The sequence below is a fragment of the Rutidosis leptorrhynchoides genome, chromosome 3 (genome assembly GCF_046630445.1).
Source record: "Rutidosis leptorrhynchoides isolate AG116_Rl617_1_P2 chromosome 3, CSIRO_AGI_Rlap_v1, whole genome shotgun sequence".
In the NCBI taxonomy this organism is placed as follows: domain Eukaryota; kingdom Viridiplantae; phylum Streptophyta; class Magnoliopsida; order Asterales; family Asteraceae; genus Rutidosis; species Rutidosis leptorrhynchoides.
The window spans coordinates 333,909,558-333,929,182 of NC_092335.1; the positions used below are offsets into that span (position 1 = coordinate 333,909,558).

The 19,625-nt window shown below is 34.7% G+C and overlaps 1 long non-coding RNA gene across 1 annotated transcript; it reads right to left on the reverse strand.

Annotated features, from left to right (window-relative positions):
- Positions 1 to 11,576: 11,576 nt before the first annotated feature.
- LOC139897519 (uncharacterized) lies at positions 11,577 to 14,423 on the reverse strand. Its single transcript, XR_011776626.1, has 4 exons — positions 14,313 to 14,423; positions 13,807 to 14,143; positions 11,994 to 12,225; positions 11,577 to 11,910 (listed from the first exon to the last, which is right to left on the reverse strand). It is a non-coding gene; the product is annotated as an uncharacterized lncRNA (long non-coding RNA).
- Between the last annotated feature and the right edge of the window lie 5,202 nt (positions 14,424 to 19,625).

The window sequence follows — 19,625 nt, forward strand, 5'->3', positions numbered from 1 at the left end:
GAAATCTAATTCCAATCCCGATGAACTTTATATGTATCGTCAACCCCCGAAGTCCTTAAGTTGTAACAATGACCCGGGAACCTCTAAACCACCAGGTTTTTCTAAACCAATGTGGAAAATAACGGCTCGTATTAGGGGAACATCATATATCCCTAGAAACTTGGCAAAACGAACCAAAACCGAAGAAGAAGAAACGAGCGAGTCGGAATAAGATAGTTGTATTCGTGTGGTGTAATATATGTAATATAGTGTTCTTATGCTTTATGATATATGTAAAAATTGCTTGTATTAATAAGTATTTTTTTTTATGAATCTAACTCTTGTCTATTTTACAGTTTAAAAACACAAAATGGATAGACAACCCAATATTTTAAGAGACCTACCCGGAGACATGATTGATGAAATCTTGTCTAGAGTCGGCCAGAATTCTTCGGCACAACTATTTAAGGCGAGATCAGTTTGTAAGACATTCGAAGAACGTTCCAAGAATGTCTTGGTTTATAAGAGACTTTCGTTTGAAAGATGGGGGATATCACATTGGGAAACCCATAAGTTACGATGTGTTTACTTTGACGCATATATTGCGGGGAACCCAAATGCTATTTTACGCAACGGGTTAAGAAATTATTTTGACTCAATATATCCGAATATTGGACTTCGTGATTTAGAAAAAGCGGCTAACATGCAACATAAAGAAGCATGTTATGCTTACGGATTAGTAATGTTCGCTTCTCACCAAAGTGAGAACAAGAACATCGGGCTACAACTATTAAACAAAACGTTTCCACAAGTGACAGAGTCGGTAATTGGGGTAAGAAATGAGGTTTTTAGATTATTACGGGACTGTTGGACATTACGTAACCCTCGTCCCTTTGATGACGTTACAACACGCTGTCTTATCAACGGCCATAACGGTTATGTTGCACAAGACCAAGGATGGGAAGTAGTCCTAGTAAAACCAGAATGCATGACTTGTTTCTGGACGTATGAATTACGTGTCTTTATTGCCTTTGCTGAACGACTTGTGTACTAGCTAGAATTGTCTTCACAACTATCTTGTATCAAAGTTATTGTGTGCTATATTTCATGCTTTATGTAAAATAAGTGGTATTGTAAGTTTGTAAAATATTGTATAAAAGTTTGAACGCGAAATATTATTATAATCAGTTTTTCATATAGAATTGTAGTAGTTGAATTGTATATTAGCTACTAAGTATGAACTTAACGGGTTGGTACTACCCGAATTTAAACTTATAAAACGCTAATATGAAGAAAAAGCTTTTATAAATGAGTTCATATTATGCTACGAAATACTATTAACTACTCTTAATATTCTGTATGATTAACTTGTTCCATTTAACTATTTTGAAGGAAATGGCACCGACTACTCGACACACCGTGAATATGAATGAAGAGGAATTCCGTACTTTTCTAGCTTCAAACATAGCCGCAGTACAGGCTGCGCTACATACCAACAATAACCTTGGATCTAGCAGTACAGGAAATCGTGTAGGATGCACCTACAAAGAATTCACTGCCTGCAAACCTTTGGAATTTGATGGAACCGAAGGACCGATCGGATTGAAACGGTGGACCGAGAAGGTCGAATCGGTGTTTGCCATAAGTAAGTGTACTGAAGAGGACAAAGTAAAGTACGCTACGCATACCTTCACAGGTTCTGCGTTAACATGGTGGAATACCTATCTAGAGCAAGTGGGACAAGATGATGCGTACGCACTACCGTGGTCAGCATTCAAGCACTTGATGAACGAGAAGTACCGTCCCAGAACCGAGGTCAATAAGCTCAAGACAGAACTTAGAGGGTTACGAACCCAAGGATTTGATATTACCACGTACGAAAGACGATTCACAGAATTGTGCCTATTGTGTCCGGGAGCATTCGAAGATGAGGAAGAGAAGATCGACGCGTTTGTGAAAGGATTACCGGAAAGAATCCAAGAAGATATAAGTTCACACGAGCCCGCCTCCATACAACAGGCATGTAGAATGGCTCACAAACTAGTGAACCAGATTGAAGAAAGAATTAAAGAACAGACTGCTGAAGAGGCCAATGTGAAGCAAGTCAAAAGAAAGTGGGAGGAAAACGGTGATAAGAATCACCAATACAACAACAACAGCAATTACAACAATAATCGCAACAATTATCCCAACAATCGCAACATCAATCGCAACTACAACAAACGGCCCAACAATAACAACAACAACAACAACAGCAACTACAACAATCATCCCAACAACAATAATAACCGCAACAACAACAACAATCAGAAGCAGCTATGCCAAAGGTGTGAAAAGAATCACTCGGGGTTCTGCACCAAATTTTGCAACAAGTGTAAAAGAAATGGTCATAGCGCGGCGAAGTGTGAGGTCTACGGACCAGGGGTTAATAGAACGAAAGGAACAAATGGTGTCGGAACGAGTAATGGCGGAGCAAGTAGTGTCGGAGCAAGTTATGCCAATGTAGTTTGTTATAAATGTGGAAAACCAGGCCACATTATTAGAAATTGCCCGAACCAGGAGAACACGAATGGACAAGGCCGTGGAAGAGTTTTCAATATTAATGCGGTAGAGGCACAGGAAGACCCGGAACTTGTTACGGGTACGTTTCTTATTGACAATAAATCTGCTTACGTTTTATTTGATTCGGGTGCGGATAGAAGCTATATGAGTAGAGATTTTTGTGCTAAATTAAGTTGTCCATTGACGCCTTTGGATAGTAAATTTTTACTCGAATTAGCAAATGGTAAATTTATTTCAGCAGATAATATATGTCGGAATCGAGAAATTAAACTGGTTAGCGAAACATTTAAGATTGATTTGATACCAGTAGAGTTAGGGAGTTTTGATGTGATAATCGGTATGGACTGGTTGAAAGAAGTGAAAGCGGAGATCGTTTGTTACAAAAATGCAATTCGCATTATACGAGAAAAAGGAAAACCCTTAATGGTGTACGGAGAAAAGGGCAACACGAAGCTACATCTTATTAGTAATTTGAAGGCACAAAAACTAATAAGAAAAGGTTGCTATGCTGTTCTAGCACACGTTGAGAAAGTACAAACTGAAGAAAAGAGCATCAATGATGTTCCCATTGCAAAAGAATTTCCCGATGTATTTCCGAAAGAATTACCGGGATTACCCCCACATCGATCCGTTGAATTTCAAATAGATCTTGTACCAGGAGCTGCACCAATAGCTCGTGCTCCTTACAGACTCGCACCCAGCGAGATGAAAGAACTGCAAAGCCAATTACAAGAACTTTTAGAGCGTGGTTTCATTCGACCAAGCACATCACCGTGGGGAGCTCCTGTTTTGTTTGTCAAGAAGAAAGATGGTACATTCAGGTTGTGTATCGACTACCGAGAGTTGAACAAACTTACCATCAAGAACCGCTACCCACTACCGAGAATCGACGACTTATTTGATCAACTACAAGGCTCGTCTGTTTATTCAAAGATTGACTTACGTTCCGGGTATCATCAAATGCGGGTGAAAGAAGATGATATTCCAAAGACTGCTTTCAGAACACGTTACGGTCATTACGAGTTTATGGTCATGCCGTTTGGTTTAACTAATGCACCAGCTGTGTTCATGGACCTTATGAACCGAGTGTGTGGACCATACCTTGACAAGTTTGTCATTGTTTTCATTGATGACATACTTATTTACTCAAAGAATGACCAAGAACACGGTGAACATTTGAGAAAGGTGTTAGAAGTATTGAGGAAGGAAGAATTGTACGCTAAGTTTTCAAAGTGTGCATTTTGGTTGGAAGAAGTTCAATTCCTCGGTCACATAGTGAACAAAGAAGGTATTAAGGTGGATCCGGCAAAGATAGAAACTGTTGAAAAGTGGGAAACCCCGAAAACTCCGAAACACATACGCCAGTTTTTAGGACTAGCTGGTTACTACAGAAGGTTCATCCAAGACTTTTCCAGAATAGCAAAACCCTTGACTGCATTAACGCATAAAGGGAAGAAATTTGAATGGAATGATGAACAAGAGAAAGCGTTTCAGTTATTGAAGAAAAAGCTAACTACGGCACCTATATTGTCATTGCCCGAAGGGAATGATGATTTTGTGATTTATTGTGATGCATCAAAGCAAGGACTCGGTTGTGTATTAATGCAACGAACGAAGGTGATTGCTTATGCGTCTAGACAATTGAAGATTCACGAACAAAATTATACGACGCATGATTTGGAATTAGGCGCGGTTGTTTTTGCATTAAAGACTTGGAGGCACTACTTATATGGGGTCAAAAGTATTATATATACCGACCACAAAAGTCTTCAACACATATTTAATCAGAAACAACTGAATATGAGGCAGCGTAGGTGGATTGAATTATTGAATGATTACGACTTTGAGATTCGTTACCACCCGGGGAAGGCAAATGTGGTAGCCGATGCCTTGAGCAGGAAGGACAGAGAACCCATTCGAGTAAAATCTATGAATATAATGATTCATAATAACATTACTACTCAAATAAAGGAGGCGCAACAAGGAGTTTTAAAAGAGGGAAATTTAAAGGATGAAATACCCAAAGGATCGGAGAAGCATCTTAATATTCGGGAAGACGGAACCCGGTATAGGGCTGAAAGGATTTGGGTACCAAAATTTGGAGATATGAGAGAAATGGTACTTAGAGAAGCTCATAAAACCAGATACTCAATACATCCTGGAACGGGGAAGATGTACAAGGATCTCAAGAAACATTTTTGGTGGCCGGGTATGAAAGCCGATGTTGCTAAATACGTAGGAGAATGTTTGACGTGTTCTAAGGTCAAAGCTGAGCATCAGAAACCATCAGGTCTACTTCAACAACCCGAAATCCCGGAATGGAAATGGGAAAACATTACCATGGATTTCATCACTAAATTGCCAAGGACTGCAAGTGGTTTTGATACTATTTGGGTAATAGTTGATCGTCTCACCAAATCAGCACACTTCCTACCAATAAGAGAAGATGACAAGATGGAGAAGTTAGCACGACTGTATTTGAAGGAAGTCGTCTCCAGACATGGAATACCAATCTCTATTATCTCTGATAGGGATGGCAGATTTATTTCAAGATTCTGGCAGACATTATAGCAAGCATTAGGAACTCGTCTAGACATGAGTACTGCCTATCATCCACAAACTGATGGGCAGAGCGAAAGGACGATACAAACGCTTGAAGACATGCTACGAGCATGTGTTATTGATTTCGGAAACAGTTGGGATCGACATCTACCGTTAGCAGAATTTTCCTACAACAACAGCTACCATTCAAGCATTGAGATGGCGCCGTTTGAAGCACTTTATGGTAGAAAGTGCAGGTCTCCGATTTGTTGGAGTGAAGTGGGGGATAGACAGATTACGGGTCCGGAGATTATACAAGAAACTACCGAGAAGATCATCCAAATTCAACAACGGTTGAAAACCGCCCAAAGTCGACAAAAGAGCTACGCTGACATTAAAAGAAAAGATATAGAATTTGAAATTGGAGAGATGGTCATGCTTAAAGTTGCACCTTGGAAGGGCGTTGTTCGATTTGGTAAACGAGGGAAATTAAATCCAAGGTATATTGGACCATTCAAGATTATTGATCGTGTCGGACCAGTAGCTTACCGACTAGAGTTACCTCAACAACTCGCGGCTGTACATAACACTTTCCACGTCTCGAATTTAAAGAAATGTTTTGCTAAAGAAGATCTCACTATTCCGTTAGATGAAATCCAAATCAACGAAAAACTTCAATTCATCGAAGAACCCGTCGAAATAATGGATCGTGAGGTTAAAAGACTTAAGCAAAACAAGATACCAATTGTTAAGGTTCGATGGAATGCTCGTAGAGGACCCGAGTTCACCTGGGAGCGTGAAGATCAGATGAAGAAGAAATACCCGCATCTATTTCCAGAAGATTCGTCAACACCTTCAACAGCTTAAAATTTCGGGACGAAATTTATTTAACGGGTAGGTACTGTAGTGACCCGAACTTTTCCATGTTTATATATATTAATTGAGATTTATATTTACATGATTAAATGTTTCCAACATGTTAAGCAATCAAACTTGTTAAGATTTGATTAATTGAAATAGGTTTCATATAGACAATTGACCACCCAAGTTGACCGGTGATTCACGAACGTTAAAACTTGTAAAAAAACTATATGATGACATATATATGGTTATATATATAGTTAACATGATATTATGATAAGTAAACATATCATTAATTATATTAACAATGAACTACATATGTAAAAACAAGACTACTAACTTAATGATTTTGAAACGAGACATATATGTAACGTTTATCGTTGTAACGACATTTAATGTATATATATATATATCATATTAAGAGATATTCGTACATCATAATATCATGATAATATAATAATTTAAAATCTCTTTTGATATTATAAACATTGGGTTAACAACATTTAACAAGATCGTTAACCTAAAGGTTTCAAAACAACACTTACATGTAACGACTAACGATGACTTAACGACTCAGTTAAAATGTATATACATGTAGTGTTTTAATATGTATTTATACACTTTTGAAAGACTTCAATACACTTATCAAAATACTTCTACTTAACAAAAATGCTTACAATTACATTCTCGTTCAGTTTCATCAACAATTCTACTCGTATGCACCCGTATTCGTACTCGTACAATACACAGCTTTTAGATGTATGTACTATTGGTATATACACTCCAATGATCAGCTCTTAGCAGCCCATGTGAGTCACCTAATACATGTGGGAACCATCATTTGGCAACTAGCATGAAATATCTCATAAGATTACAAAAATATGAGTAATCATTCATGACTTATTTACATGAAAACAAAATTACATATCCTTTATATCTAATCCATACACCAACGACCAAAAACACCTACAAACACTTTCATTCTTCAATTTTCTTCATCTAATTGAACTCTCTCAAGTTCTATCTTCAAGTTCTAAGTGTTCTTCATAAATTCCAAAAGTTCTAGTTTCATAAAATCAAGAATACTTTCAAGTTTGCTAGCTCATTTCCAATCTTGTAAGGTGATCATCCAACCTCAAGAAATCTTTGTTTCTTACAGTAGGTTATCATTCTAATACAAGGTAATAATCATATTCAAACTTTGGTTCAATTTCTATAACTATAACAATCTTATTTCAAGTGATGATCTTACTTGAACTTGTTTTCGTGTCATGATTCTGCTTCAAGAACTTCGAGCCATCCAAGGATCCATTGAAGCTAGATCCATTTTTCTCTTTTCCAGTAGGTTTATCCAAGGAAATTAAGGTAGTAATGATGTTCATAACATCATTCGATTCATACATATAAAGCTATCTTATTCGAAGGTTTAAACTTGTAATCACTAGAACATAGTTTAGTTAATTCTAAACTTGTTCGCAAACAAAAGTTAATCCTTCTAACTTGACTTTTAAAATCAACTAAACACATGTTCTATATCTATATGATATGCTAACTTAATGATTTAAAACCTGGAAACACGAAAAACACCGTAAAATCGGATTACGCCGTCGTAGTAACACCGCGGGCTGTTTTGGGTTAGTTAATTAAAAACTATGATAAATTTTGATTTAAAAGTTGTTATTCTGAGAAGATGATTTTTATTATGAACATGAAACTATATCCAAAAATTATGGTTAAACTCAAAGTGGAAGTATGTTTTCTAAAATGGTCATCTAGACGTCGTTCTTTCGACTGAAATGACTACCTTTACAAAAACGACTTGTAACTTATTTTTCCGACTATAAATCTATACTTTTTCTGTTTAGATTCATAAAATAGAGTTCAATATGAAACCATAGCAATTTGATTCACTCAAAACGGATTTAAAATGAAGAAGTTATGGGTAAAACAAGATTGGATAATTTTTCTCATTTTAGCTACGTGAAAATTGGTAACAAATCTATTCCAACCATAACTTAATCAACTTGTATTGTATATTATGTAATCTTGAGATACCATAGACACGTATACAATGTTTCGACCTATCATGTCGACACATCTATATATATTTCGGAACAACCATAGACACTCTATATGTGAATGTTGGAGTTAGCTATACAGGGTTGAGGTTGATTCCAAAATATATATAGTTTGAGTTGTGATCAATACTGAGATACGTATACACTGGGTCGTGGATTGATTCAAGATAATATTTATCGATTTATTTCTGTACATCTAACTGTGGACAACTAGTTGTAGGTTACTAACGAGGACAGCTGACTTAATAAACTTAAAACATCAAAATATATTAAAAGTGTTGTAAATATATTTTGAACATACTTTGATATATATGTATATATTGTTATAGGTTCGTGAATCAACCAGTGGCCAAGTCTTACTTCCCGACGAAGTAAAAAATCTGTGAAAGTGAGTTATAGTCCCACTTTTAAAATCTAATATTTTTGGGATGAGAATACATGCAGGTTTTATAAATGATTTACAAAATAGACACAAGTACGTGAAACTACATTCTATGGTTGAATTATCGAAATCGAATATGCCCCTTTTTATTAAGTCTGGTAATCTAAGAATTAGGGAACAGACACCCTAATTGACGCGAATCCTAAAGATAGATCTATTGGGCCTAACAAACCCCATCCAAAGTACCGGATGCTTTAGTACTTCGAAATTTATATCATATCCGAAGGGTGTCCCGGAATGATGGGGATATTCTTATATATGCATCTTGTTATTGTCGGTTACCAGGTGTTCACCATATGAATGATTTTTATCTCTATGTATGGGATGTGTATTGAAATATGAAATCTTGTGGTCTATTGTTACGATTTGATATATATAGGTTAAACCTATAACTCACCAACATTTTTGTTGACGTTTAAAGCATGTTTATTCTCAGGTGAATATTAAGAGCTTCCGCTGTTGCATACTAAAATAAGGACAAGATTTGGAGTCCATGTTTGTATGATATTGTGTAAAAACTGCATTCAAGAAACTGATTTCGATGTAACATATTTGTATTGTAAACCATTATGTAATGGTCGTGTGTAAACAGGATATTTTAGATTATCATTATTTGATAATCTACGTAAAGCTTTTTAAACCTTTATTTATGAAATAAAGGTTATGGTTTGTTTTAAAAATGAATGCAGTCTTTGAAAAACGTCTCATATAGAGGTCAAAACCTCGCAACGAAATCAATTAATATGGAACGTTTTTAATCAATAAGAACGGGACATTTCACATGACATAATCAAGAGTGGAATCTCATGCTAGTTCCTATTGCTATATACTCATAGTAAGTACGTTTTGAAGCTGTGTATAATACGGGTAAGAATACGACTAGAATTCTTGATGAAAGAAAAGAATGGAAAAGTAACTGTAACCATTTTCGTTAAGTATGAGTGTTTTGATATATGTCTTGAAGTCTTCCAAAAGTATTTTAATACATCTAAATACACTACATGTATATACATTTTAACTGAGTCGTTAAGTCATCGTTAGTCGTTACATGTAAGTGTTGTTTTGAAACCTTTAAGTTAACGATCTCAATTAATGTTGTTAACCCATTGTTTATTATATCTAATGAGATGTTAAATTATTATATTATCATGATATTATGATATATTAATATATCTTAATATGATATATATACATTTAAATGTCGTTACAACGATAATCGTTACATATATGTCTCGTTTCGAAATCCTTAAGTTAGTAGTCTTGTTTATATGTATATAACTCATTGTTAATATACTTATGGAGATACTTACTTATCAAAATCTCATGTTAACCATATGTATATCCATATATATATCGTCATGTCGTTTTTACAAGTTTTAACGTTCGTGAATCTCCGGTCAACTTGGGTGGTCAATTGTCTATATGAAACATATTTCAATTAATCAAGTCTTAACAAGTTTGATTGCTTAACATGTTGGAAACATTTAATCATGTAAATATCAATCTCAATTAATATATATAAACATGGAAAAGTTCGGGTCACTACAGCTTGGTTACTTGTAAACAATATATTCCTTAAGGCATGCAAGACTCTCTTTAACCAAGGGATTCCTTGACTCAAGTGAGTGAGAAAACAAGCAATACACTAAAAAAAAACTGCAGTTTTTCTGCTGAAAACACAGCTGCTGGCTGTGGCAGTTTAGAGGGAAAAAGAGAGTGTTTTTGCATGGTAATCTTGTTAATCAAGTGTCTAAAATCCTAACCAAACAAAGGAAGGTGTTGGTGCATCAAAAGCTTGGGGTATTACACACTTGAGGCTTCAAGTTAGAAGCTTTCTTGCCTTCATCTTCATCATCATCTTGCACATTTGTAAACTACCCTCAACTAGCTTGAGGAGGTATTATCTCTAAACCCACTCTTAATTTGTAAGTATGTTTCACAACTTGATCCTATTTGGGATTTAACTTTAAATGGTTAAAGATTTACAAGTTTTAAAATGGTAATTTATACGCTTCCGCAAATATTATTTCTTGAATGATTATAAGTATTATGGAACTTGTTAAATCCCAACATCGTTGACTTTGACTTGACCAAAGTTGACTTTTGTTTAAACTTAAACAAATACTTATGAAATCATCCTAACATGCTTTTATATTTGAATCATGCATGAAACTTGGCAACGTGATTCACATGCTATATGTAATCGAGTCGTAACGAGCCATAGGACTAATTGAACAACTTTGACCCATCGTGTTTACCGTTATTGATACAACCTACTTGTTTAAGTCAAGACTAGCATTTGTCCTTGCACACGTTTACTTGTGAAGTACTTTATTACTCGTGCACTCAAGGTGAGATCATAGTCCCACCTTTATTCTTTTAAACTTACATTTGGGATGAGAAAACGTAAACGTTTCATTTTACAAAGTGAATACAAGTACGAAAACAAACATTCTACATACAAGTTAGAACAAAAATCCTCAATTCGATTATCATTAGTTATACTTTCCGGGTGTAAGCGAGAACTTATGTTGTATGTCGATATGGGTTTGACAAACCCTCATTCGGACGGTTCGCTATCGTTATTCGGATGAAATATATTTTCGAGAAACAGTGTATGTTTAAACACTATTGTGATGGGGTTCTATGGATGGAAAGTTAAGCCTTGATAATTGGGTGCTCGTGATAACAAATTTTAGAATGGTTTAATATTATTTCAATGATATAAATCTTGTGGTTCATTTGTATTTACTTACTTATTTAAACCTATGATTTCACCAACGTTTTCGTTGACAGATTTCTATGTTTTTCTCAGGTCCTTGAATGTCTTGTGATACATGCTTTCGCTCATTATTTTGATACTTGCATTGGATGTCGAGTATATATGCATACATGGAGCATCTTTTGGCTACTTTTAAATTGTGTCGCATAGGTTTCAATTGTACTTATAACGTTGTAACGTAACTTGTGGTTGAACTATTTGTAAACTTTGAAACAACCTTTACATTTGAAATGAATGCGACATATTTTTGGTCAAAAGTTGTTTTAAAGACTTGTGACCACGTAACGGGACCTAAGTAGACGGCGCCATCAATGACGATTTTGTCGGGTCGCTACATGTAATTTGGATGTTCATCGATTATTGCAAACATGATATCTTCTTGACTATTAGTACGAATGTAGTTATGCAATGCAAATGTAGCCGTGATAGCATCAATTTATGTTTGCACACTAAACCTTAGCATTTCACCAAGTATGTGAAACCGTTTCTTCAAAATTCCGAATGACCTCTCAATATAACTTCGTAGAGATGAATGTGAACGGCTGGATGCTTCTTGCATATTATTTGGGGGCTCTATTTGAAATTGAGATTGATGGTATCTTGTCTTGGGATATGGAGCAAGGTATCCCATACTGTCCGGGTATCCTTTATCAACCAAATAATATCTACATGATAATAAAGTTTAAACAAATCGTGTTGGAATTTGCAGAAAGTAACATGAAACAATAACATAGATATGTATATTTACCTTCAGGTAGTTGCGGGAAGTTCATTGACTTATTTTGGATTGAGTGCATAAAAACATGTGTGTCATGTGCTGATCCCTCCCATCCGACTGATACATATGTAAAACACATATCAAAATCACACGTTGCCATTACATTGAAAGTAGGTACTCCTTTTCTACCAATATAAGGTAGTTGTTGACTCTCTGTAATGCAGGTCCTTATATGTGTACCATCGATACATCCAATACAATCCTAATTCAAAAAAATTGAATTTCGTTATTCATGCTCACAAACAGCCCCTCAATTTAGTCTTTTTCCCTTTTAAAAAGGTCATTGATTTAGGCTATTAAATTAAATCCAAACTAAATGTGTTAAAAATAGACAAAATTGCACGGTAAGTCCATAATGTTTGTATTAAAATGCACGGTTAACCTTTATCTTTTTTTCGACCTACACGACCCTGAACTATCACTTTTTAACTTGAATGACCTAACCATTAACACCCGTTAGTTTTTGAATGTTAAGTACGCTCACATGCCAATCACGTGAGGGCAATTTAGTCCACAAATGTTTTATTTGTTGGAGAATAACCACGTGAGGGCAATTGCATGTAAGCTTATGTTTGTACTATTCTATTTTGATTTGATCTGAACATCCCTTTCGATCTCTGTATTTCTCGCCTCTTGGAATTTTGAACATTCTACAATTTACTGATTGAATTTAGTTTTTACGACTACCGTTATGTATAAATCTATATTACAATACACTTTGACAAATCTAGATTAAATCTATATATTGAACAAGCTCTACTGACAAATCGAAAAAAAAAATCAATAAACCCAATCCACAAATTGAATACACTCTCTACACGTGAATCAAGAAAAGAAACAAGAATTGTTTTTGTAACTCTTGCAACTTCCTATGCGTGCAACTTGTAAACGAAACAAGAATTAATTCTTTTACCTCTTCCAAATTGCTGTAAACGTGCAAATCGAGAATGAAACGGAATTAATTTTTTTATTTCTTTTGGAGACCGGCGATTTTCGAGTCGTAATTTTGTGACGGTGGTGTTTCACTTGAAAGACTTTGGGGTTTTATTGGTTGAAATTTGAAGATTGGAACCGTATTGGGTTGCTCAAAATCAGTATGTTTTAACTCATCAAAATCGCTATTTCATTAATCGACATATAAAGAGGCGGATTACAACGATGGGTATATTCTTCAACATATAAAATATTTGTAGACTAAATTGCATTCATGTGCTTGGCATGTGAGCATACTTAACGTTCAAAAACTAACGATTGTTAGTGGTTGGGTCATCCAAGTCGGAAAGTGATAGTTCAGGGTCATGTAGGTCGAAAAAAAAGATAAAGGTTAACCGCGCATTTTAATACAAACATTATGGACCATCCGTGCAATTTTGTCTAAAAAAAATATCGACGTTCTATTGGCTAGGCAATTACTATGGTTTCAAGTTGTCACAGGTTCCATCCATGGCAACAATTTTATGTTTTTTTGTTATAATTGGAAGCAGCTTATAGCTTATGAGCACTCTTTATTTTATGAATTTGCGTAAACAGAGCAAGCATTAAGACTAATACCAATCACCCATATTTCATAGCATATAAAGCAATCTTATTTCTCCCCAATTGTATGTAAGTATCGCATCTTTGATCCAATTTTTTCATCGTTTGTGACTAATTAAAATAAATTGTTGCATTATATCATTATCCTATCATCATCTATATCATTAGTTCCTATCATCAGTATATATAAATCAGTAAAATAAGATTCCAAGCGAAAGATAAGATGCTTAAATAAATTAGGGTTTACCTCAAAGAATAGTGCAGCGGCGTTAAACTGGAATCGAGGAGCAGAAATATACACGATGCAATTTAGGCTTTGGGCTTTAATAGGGTGAAGATAACTGAATTACGTGGGAAATCTCTAAAATATTGGAAGGATATTTAAGTAATTTATGGAACAAAAAGCTCGTTCAAAATTTTAAACGCTTGATGTATCAGTGTTTAAATAAGGAGCTTTTTCTTATCTTCAAAAAGCTACAAGCTGTTGTTATCAAAAGAAGCTTTTTATCTTGTAGGAGCTTTTTTATGAAACCTAAAATCTAAAAGCTCCAAAAAGCTTCAAAAAGCTCTCTGCCAAACATACCCTATATAAAAGCATCAGCAAACATAACCAAAAAAAATAAAAAAATAAAAAAAAAAGAGCAATTCACAAAAAAAGTAGCAGCATGAATTCGAATTTCGCTGTAATGTAAACCCTAATTTTTTTAATTACAATTTACAAAACTCAAATTACACAAGTTATTAGTTTATTACCTTATACAGAACAAAGAAGGGAAGGCGAATTTTGATAGCTGGAAGTCAAGAACTCAGGAAGGTATGAGGGATCGATGGTTTGGGTTGGGAATTTTGATAGCGATTTTTTTTTTTCGTACAGTAGACAGAACAAAGAACGGAGGAGGATCGATGATTTGGGTTAGGAATTGAGAATTTGAGAGGGAAAGGGAAGAACTGGACTTTAATATTTTTTAGGCCCAATTTTTTATTTAATAGATAAGGACTTTTGGGTTTGGGGCAAAAACAAAATTTATTGAATTATGGACTTTTGGGTTTGGGGCAAATGACTTTTGGGTTTGGAGCAATGGCTTTTTGGTTTGGGACAAAATAAAAAAAAAATATTTCTACTAAAATTTCAAAATTTACCGGGGGCGGGCGCCCCCTGCCTCCAAAGAACCTCGCCCCTGAAGACAATCGATTAATCCAACAATCACTCTCTTAATCGGTTCTTCCATTTTACTCGTTCACCACACTTTACACAACATCTCGACTCTTCCCAGATACCCGACTTCATCCCCAACCACGTCCATAGTCATCTCGGTTTAAACAGCCATAGCCACAATGTATACTAACGTGTGTTTTCATAAACTACTTGAACACTCTCCAAATCCTCTATTCCTTTTATATATAGTCCTTTTGACAACTTGTTCTAAGAGTCTTTTACACCGTCCAAGAAAATAAGCTGAAACTCGCTATCACGTTTTCTTTTATCTCCACCAGTTAGTCTTTTATCACGAAAAAATTTTGACAACTCCAACTTTTCTGATAACTTCTTCAAGAAACTCTTCACACCATCCAATAAAACAAACCCTGGCCCGAGCTATCACAATTTCTTGTCCCGGACTAGTTTCTTGTCCCGGGCAACAGAACCCTAGTTGGAACTACTCCCTAACTCTTGATACTAATTGTTGGACCACAATTCCCTTTACAAAACACAAAAGTTAACAGAAAAGATAAAACAATAATTTGTGATAAGCAAAAAAATAAAGAAGCAATATAACCAAAAGAACTACATCGTATCAATTCTATTATCTATTCCCCACATATCACAGCTAATCTATCTATTACATTATTATAAAGCACGTGCCATTAATCTTACGTGTCAATTTCTCAATTAAAGTTAATGAAATAATCCTACGTGTAATTTTGTTAATTAAACTACATTAAAAAATAAAATAAATCATTATTATAAAATATTGCTCAAAAATATTAAAATATTCCTCAAAATCAATTAGCCGGTCAAAGTGGTTACTCCGTATTATTTTACATAGAGACTTGATAAATTATATAGGCTTGGATAAATTAAAGAGATGTTTCATAAAGTTGGAAACACAATGTAATATCACTGAGTCGCGTATCTTTCCCAAATTTAAAATTTAAATTGATTAAATTAAATAATACTCCGTTTCTTTTGTAACAAGTTGTAAACTTTCTTTTAAACCTTCAACTAATTTACCTTCACTATAAAAATCACTTATGCTTTATGCTGACCAACAACTATGAATCGACCATTGTCTTTGATTAGGTGAAGAATGATCGCTTTAGATGACAACGATTTGATTTCCTCCAAAACTAAAAAAAAAAAAAAAAAAAAACTATTTTCGAACACAATTTTCACACACTCAAACTACACAATCAAGAGAGCTTTTTAGTATATAAGATTAATAATAATAATAATAATAATAATAATAATAATAATAATAATAATAATAATAATAATAATAATAATAATTAATTTAGTTTCTTTATCAATACTATAATGATCATGAAGTTTTTGAAATTCCTAATCATTCGATACTATTACACGTATACTTTTTCCGCTAATCAACAGCCGTGCAACGCCCGGGCTCAAACCACTAATCATTCTTTGTATACCTTTTCTACATATTAACGGCCATGCGACGCATAGAATCAAAGCCCGATATTTACATTTACGAAAACATAAATTTACAACTTCCGTACAACACACAGGCTAATAAAAGAATATTAATAATGTACACTTTTTCCGTTCATTAACAGTCATGCAATGCACGAGCTCTAAACACGATATTTATAAAAAGAACACAAAGTTACAACTTCCGTCCAACGGACGGGCTCATAAAACTAGTTATATATATATATATATATATATATATATATATATATATATATATATATATATATATATATATATATATATATATATATATATATATATATATATATATATATATATATATATATATATATATATATATAGCCACAATAATACAAAAACGTGTCTTTAAAACTAGCATAATATCCCACGTTCACCTTGATAACGAGACCGCTTCCTACAGCCAGACGTTAATTAACTATACTAACATACCTAGCTAACATTTAAATAATACCCCATATTAATATTAATAATATTAATATTAATATAACATATATAAACTCAACACTTAGGAGCTTTCTAGCTAGCCATGGTCACGTAGCAACGGGATAACGTGACTACCAACTTGCATCTATGAATGTAAAGACAACCGATTAATCCAACAATTAAGTTCATCTTCCAGCATCGCAATTCATGGTAATGTTATAAGTGAAAGAGTACATGTATATAGCTTTCTTGTAATTTTTGTAGAATATTAGCTGGGTTTATAGGGCACGTGTCTTTTGGGACAAGATTGACGTCTCTCAAGTATTCCTTTGTTGATTTGTGTACAACGGATGCTCTGAAACAGGAACTACATGTTCAAGAGAAGACATGTTTTAGTAATGTGTTTAAGTATAAACAAAACTATAATAATAAGCTGAGCAATGTAGTATCTAGAAATTAAGAAGAAAGTATATAGTGTGAATGAAGCTGATTATTCATGATGATTGTTTGAGTAATCTAATTTTTGTTCCAATTTTTATTGTTCTAGCATTTTTAATTTTTAATTTGAAGCACTAGTAAAACTAATACAGCTTACCACTTATTGTATATACATTTAATGCTGAAAACTTCAAGTTCGGAACAGATACAGCCTATGCTTGTCTACCTTGATCGACTATCATTACATCGCAATCTTTTTGTGTCATTATATTTTGGCATTACTATTTTAAGTGTAGATATGTATGTTCTATTCTTTTATTGTATTGGTTTTGTGAAGGTCTTTTTATATGTTAATGTATTTTGCTGCCTACTATTAGCGTTTGGGGGCAAAATTCAGTCAATTTTTTGTTGAAGATGGGCCATTATCCAACAGTCTGGCTAATAACAACATAGAACAAAAACTCTGCATGTTCCTCTTACAAGCGAGAAACATCATTCAGGAATAGAATGGCCTAAACATGTTTTTGTTAGGAGTGCGAATCGAGTTAAATAAGGAGTCAAAAAGTTGGAAAAACTGCTGCAGGGGTCGAGATCGCGAGTTCCAATCTCGCGAATGGAATTTGCTGTTGGGCAGTTTTGCGATCGCGAAATTGGTGAGGCATAGAGCCTGGCGATCTCGAGTCGGGTCTGGAGGGGAGAAAATTCTAGAAACCGCATTTTCTTGGTCTCAAAGCTATTTCCTTGTATTGTTTTGCCTATTTAAGCATCACATTGTAACTCATACATGTATCCATGAAAATTATCAATAAAAGAACTCTCTTTGGTGGTCGAGGATTTAAGTAATCATTCGTGATTACATATAACCTCGTTAAATTCTCTTGTCTTTATCATTTTTGCTAGTTTCTTCGTATAAATCAAATATTTTCGTTTACTGTATGTGGGTTTGATAACCTTGGGTTATCAAGTCTTGTTAGGGCTCACGTGTTTTATTCCTAACAAGTGATATCAAAGCTTTGGTTCGGTTTCATGGGAACAATGGCGGAAAAGAGTGATGTGAAGATTGATAAGTTTGATGAAAATGATTTTAGCGTTTGGAATATGCAAATTGAAGATGTCCTCTATCAAAAGAAGCTTTACCAACCGTTAGAAGGTGTTAAACCGGAAGAGATTGCTCAAGGCGAGTGGGAGTTGTTGGATAGGCAAGCCCTAAGGGTTGTTCAACTTTCTCTGGCCAAGAACGTTGCTTACAACATTGTGGGTCAAACCACAAACGCGGGATTGATTGCGGCATTATCCAACATGTATGAAAAACCATCCGCTTTGAACAAATTTTTCTTGATTCGGCAATTGGTGAATGCTAGGATGATGTAGGGTTCCTGGACGGCGGTTCATGTTAATGGATTTAATTCAATTTTAACTCGGTTGAAATCGCTGAATATTAAATTCGATGATGAGCTTAAGGCGTTGTTTTTTTTCTATCATCATTGCCCGAAAGTTGGGCCGATACAGTTACGGCGGTTAGTGGTTCATCTGAAACTACTAAATTAACTTTTGAAGGAATCCGGGATTTGATTCTTAGCGAAGGTGTTTGTAGGAAAGATTCGAATGGGAGTTTAGGTTCGGTTCTAAGTATTAGTTGGGGAAGAGCTAGGTCAAGAAGTACATCAAGGAGCAAGAACGTGGTGTATTGGAATTGTCAACAAGTTGGTCACTATAAGTCAAAGTTCCCGAGTCATAAGTCGGGTGGGAGCATGGTAACTACGGTGATCGAAGATGCGTTGATGTGCCAAAAAGAGGTTCTTGACGAATCTTGGGTCTTAGATTCGGGTGCCTCGTATCATGTTACCCCATACATGAACGAGGTGGTGAACTTCAAGGAATACTATGGTAAGGTTCGAGTTGTGAATGGGAGTATACTTGATATTGCGGGTATTGGTGATCTCGTGGTTAGACACTTGAATTATGCTTGGATCTTGAGGAATGTGCAGTTCGTTCCAAAGCTCGAGAGTCGGTTGCTTTCAGTTGGAAAATTAGATGACGATAATTGTCATGTCCTATTTGGAGAACAAAAATGGATCGTGTTTAAGGGAGATTATGTCGTCGGTCGCGGGTTTAAAAGGGGAACCATGTATAAGGTTGAAGTTCCTAAATAGGAATGGCTAGGTGATTTTGTGGATGTCAAAAGTCCTAGTGTGACAACCCAAAATTTCAGACCAAATTTAAACTTGATCTTTATATATTTCCGACACGATAAGCAAAGTCTGTAATGTTGAAATCTCAAGAACTTTGAACTGTGTTCATGTAATCAATTACCCTTCGACTGCTCTTGACGATTCACGAACAATTATGTGTAAATAGATATGTATAAATATATACATATGTGTGATTATTAAATTGAGAAATATTAATAAAACATTAAACGGTTGGATTGATATGAAAATAAGTTATGAAATCTATTATATGATTAGAGAACGTTAACAAAGTATTACACGTATATCGTTATACTTTTTCGT